At 36.8% G+C, this 5,278-nt stretch overlaps 1 non-coding gene across 1 annotated transcript; it reads left to right on the forward strand.

The window, feature by feature from the left end:
• The first annotated feature begins 4,799 nt into the window (after positions 1 to 4,799).
• Positions 4,800 to 4,990, forward strand: LOC128658509 (U2 spliceosomal RNA). Its single transcript, XR_008402200.1, has one exon. It is a non-coding gene; the product is annotated as a U2 spliceosomal RNA (small nuclear RNA).
• Positions 4,991 to 5,278: the final 288 nt, after the last annotated feature.

Consider the following 5,278-nt stretch of genomic DNA (forward strand, 5'->3'; position numbering starts at 1 on the left):
AAATGTAAAACTTTTGTGCATGAGATTAAAACAGCTAATAATACGAAAGCCCACTCTACCAAAGATATTCTTAAGCAATTTGAGAACTATTACACACAGCTATACAATATACCCTACATGGCAGATAAGCCGGATGATGTTCCGGATGTACAGTCATATCTAAAAAGGATACCCTTGCCTAAATTAGAGAAAGAACAACCAGCAGACTTAGAAGCCCCTATCACCATGGAGGAAATAAAAACTGCAATTTATGATCTTAACCCAGGTAAAAGCCCTGGTCCAGATGGCTTCACTACCCTATACTACAAAACTATGGCCCCATTGCTAATCCCCCACCTATTGGAAATTAATTAATTAATAAAGTAAACGTACATAACCCATTTCCTCCACATATGCTGGAAGCCCATATAACAGTACTCCCAAAACCGGGGAAAGACCCCGATGAGCCCCAAAACTATAGACCCATTTCTCTTTAAATGTGGATGTGAAATTATTTGTGAAGATATTGGCCCTACGGATAAATACATTTCTCCCAAAACTAATACATACTAATCAGGCTGGTTTTATTCCCCATAGAGAAGCGAGAGACAATACTATTAAAGTATTGAATCAGATGGAACACGCACAATCTCACAGCATCTCATCGGTCTTTTTGGCCATGGATGCTGAAAAGGCCTTTGATAGATTAAATTGGGCATTCCTAAAAAAAACATTAATAAGATTTGGTATAGGTGAAGATTTTATAGGAAAAATTTTTACACTATATAATGCTCCTGTAGCCAAGATTAAATTAAACGACTCCCTCTCCGATAAAATCCAGATTAATAATGGTACTAGGCAAGGGTGCCCTTTATCACCCATTTTGTTTGTATTGACCATTGAAACCCTCGCAGCAGTGATCCGCAACAACCCGAATATAAAAGGTATTATAATACAAGACACTCAATATAAGCAGGCTTTATATGCCGATGATATCATATTATCGCTTACATCCCCGAAACAATCCATTGCAGCACTGAACAGCGAACTGGCTTCAAAATCAATCCCACTAAGTCAGAAATGCTTGGGGTACATATTTCTAGCACAGATATGCAAGAACTTGCACAAAGACACCATTACCACATACAAAACTCTTCCATAAAGTACCTGGGAATCCAAATATCACATGATCAGCATCTTCTATTTAAACAAAACTATCAAAAACTCCTAGAGGAAACCCAACAAGAATTGATTAGTTGGGAAAACAAAAATCTTTCCTGGCTGGGAAGGATGGAAGCATTTAAAATGTCCAGTTTACCAAAAATTTTATATAAATTTCAAACTCTACCTATCCCACTTTCACAATCTTATTTGCACAATTTACAAACGGTAGTCAATACTTACATATGGCAAAATAAAAGACAGCAGATAGCCAAAAAAATTATGTACCGAAATAGAAAGAACGGAGGATTGGGTGTCCCTAACCTAATTTTCTATAGACAAGCGGCTGTACTTAACCGTGTTATAGATTGGAGTAAACACAGGGAATACAAAGAGTGGGTTACATTGGAACAACAGTTGGCTGATTGCTCCAATATGGGTGGGATATACTGGACCAGTAAGGTTCATAGGAACATTAATAAGATACTCCCCCGAATTATGACTGAGACACTGAAAACATGGGATTACGTTTCTAATAAGAATATAGGCATCTCTTCAAACCCATCCCCTCTAACACCGACACTATATAACTCTGAGATTCCATTGGGGCGACAACCAAGCAGGATATCATCACCTACCATTAACTCACTTATTCCAATATACACACTAATAATCGAAGGTAGATTGAAGTCGGAAGAGGAATTACATGAATTGATTCCCTTATTTGCAAATGACTGGTATATCCGACAACAACTATCACATTTTATAACTAGTAACCCGCAGAAAACTAAGCTATAGAATGTTTGTCACTCCCAGTTTCCTACCAGAGGAGGTTTGTCTCTACTATATCACTTATTAATTGACCACCATTCCAGATCCATGCCCGCATATTGTAGGGTTTGGGAATCTGAATTACAGAGAGAAATCTCACCAAAGGAATGGGAAAAAAATCTTCATAAATATGGGAAGGACCTCCTCTTCGCTAAGCATTACTGAAATTAATCTGAAATTATTATATAGATGGTACCTAACCCCACTCAGACTTTCTAAAATATATACCAATGTTGACAACACTTGTTGGAGAGGGTGCCGGGGGGTTGGGTCCATGTCCCATATTTGGTGGCATTGTCCACTTATCAAACAATACTGGATAGAAATTAGCAGAGAAATAGAAAAATGTATATCTTTTAAGATTGGGATTGACCCATTGTTATTGTTGTTTAACTATCCCCCCAAACTGAGATTAAAACTAACATGTACAATGATAAATGGAGCAAAGCAGCTAATTCCACGACTATGGAAGAAACAGTGCATTCCTACGATAACTGAGTGGAAAGACCATATTTCACAAATACTAGCCTTAGAGAGATATCATTATGCCCAATCTCAACAATTGGATTTTTATGGTAACATGAGATTCATATGGGAAGACTATTTGTTATCACATTAATGGCTATTTTCTTGACCTCATTGTTAGCTATGACCTGTATAAGTAATGCAATGTCCAACCTGTATGTATAAATTTATGCTATGTTTCTTAGCGGTAATGTTTTCCGCTGAGTGTTATATATTGTACTTTTCTTCTTTTAAACACTAAAGGAAATAAATAAAACAAAACAAAAAAAACAAACAATAGACAGCCCTCAAACAATTTTGTTTATTAGAAAAATAATACATTTATTAAAACATTTAGGGCTAGATTACAAGTGGCTTGCTATTTTTTTTCACACACTTTAACTGTACTCAAGTAAAATTTTTAGTGTAGATTTGCACACGCATTACAAGTTGAAAGTAAAAGAGGCCGAGTGCGTTATCTTCAGGACTTCGGATATCGTGACCACACTAACTCCCACTCTCTATAGACTTTTATTGCTTGCCCTCTAACCTGACACTGCGCTAGACCAACTGTGATAAAGCCGAAGGTGAGTTAGGAATCCTTTAAATTCCTATGTACTTTAATAAAATAATATTTTTATTTTGTTTAATTTTTAAATATATACAGTATATATATATATACAGGGAGTGCAGAATTATTAGGCAAATGAGTATTTTGACCACATCATCCTCTTTATGCATGTTGTCTTACTCCAAGCTGTATAGGCTATAAAGCCTACTACCAATTAAGCATATTAGGTGATGTGCATCTCTGTAATGAGAAGGGGTGTGGTCTAATGACATCAACACCCTATATCAGGTGTGCATAATTATTAGGCAACTTCCTTTCCTTTGGCAAAATGGGTCAAAAGAAGGACTTGACAGGCTCAGAAAAGTCAAAAATAGTGAGATATCTTGCAGAGGGATGCAGCACTCTTAAAATTGCAAAGCTTCTGAAGTGTGATCATCGAACAATCAAGCGTTTCATTCAAAATAGTCAACAGGGTCGCAAGAAGCGTGTGGAAAAACCAAGGCTCAAAATAACTGCCCATGAACTGAGAAAAGTCAAGCGTGCAGCTGCCAAGATGCCACTTGCCACCAGTTTGGCCATATTTCAGAGCTGCAACATCACTGGAGTGCCCAAAAGCACAAGGTGTGCAATACTCAGAGACATGGCCAAGGTAAGAAAGGCTGAAAGACGACCACCACTGAACAAGACACACAAGCTGAAACGTCAAGACTGGGCCAAGAAATATCTCAAGACTGATTTTTCTAAGGTTTTATGGACTGATGAAATGAGAGTGAGTCTTGATGGGCCAGATGGATGGGCCCGTGGCTGGATTGGTAAAGGGCAGAGAGCTCCAGTCTGACTCAGACGCCAGCAAGGTGGAGGTGGAGTACTGGTTTGGGCTGGTATCATCAAAGATGAGCTTGTGGGGCCTTTTCGGGTTGAGGATGGAGTCAAGCTCAACTCCCAGTCCTACTGCCAGTTTCTGGAAGACACCTTCTTCAAGCAGTGGTACAGGAAGAAGTCTGCATCCTTCAAGAAAAACCTGATTTTCATGCAGGACAATGCTCCATCACACGCGTCCAAGTACTCCACAGCGTGTCTGGCAAGAAAGGGTATAAAAGAAGAAAATCTAATGACATGGTCTCCTTGTTCACCTGATCTGAACCCCATTGAGAACCTGTGGTCCATCATCAAATGTGAGATTTACAAGGAGGGAAAACAGTACACCTCTCTGAACAGTGTCTGGGAGGCTGTGGTTGCTGCTGCACGCAATGTTGATGGTGAACAGATCAAAACACTGACAGAATCCATGGATGGCAGGCTTTTGAGTGTCCTTGCAAAGAAAGGTGGCTATATTGGTCACTGATTTGTTTTTGTTTTGTTTTTGAATGTCAGAAATATATTTTTGTGAATGTTGAGATGTTATATTGGTTTCACTGGTAAAAATAAATAATTGAAATGGGTATATATTTGTTTTTTGTTAAGTTGCCTAATAATTATGCATAGTAATAGTCACCTACACACACAGATATCCCCCTAAAATAGCTAAAACTAAAAACAAACTAAAAACTACTTCCAAAAATATTCAGCTTTGATATTAATGAGTTTTTTTGGGTTCATTGAGAACATGGTTGTTGTTCAATAATAAAATTAATCCTCAAAAATACAACTTGCCTAATAATTCTGCACTCCCTGTATATATATATATATATATATATATATATATATATATATATATATAGATAGATATCTTTTGTAAAATATTGTTGATAACATTGCTTCTTTGCCTTTTGGCTAAGATTAAGTGTAGTATCTGTTCTTATTAGTTTAATATCTGATACGTCCCCTATCTGGGGACCATATATTAAATGGATTTTTGGAACAGGGAGTTGGAAGAAGAGCTTGCTCTGTCCACTCCACGCATTGACCTGGTATTGCAGTACCTCCAGGACCAGTGCACCAAAAAAAAATAAAAAAAAATATTGTTGATAACTATATATCTATTTAAATATATACTGTATATGGACGTCAATAACCAATTCTATGATATTAATCAGTGTTGCTTCAGACGTGAGGAAGAGAGGAAACTCTAAAAATATTGTCTTTTACTATATAATGTTAGTCTAATAAAGAAGGTATTATTTACTGCAATACTCTTGTTATTTTAACAAACACACACACACAACATATATATGTAAAGGCATTTATAAAGAGATGTATATATAGATAATTTTATATTTGAGTATATATCAT

Source organism: Bombina bombina, chromosome 4 (genome assembly GCF_027579735.1).
Source record: "Bombina bombina isolate aBomBom1 chromosome 4, aBomBom1.pri, whole genome shotgun sequence".
NCBI classification, from domain to species: Eukaryota; Metazoa; Chordata; class Amphibia; order Anura; family Bombinatoridae; genus Bombina; species Bombina bombina.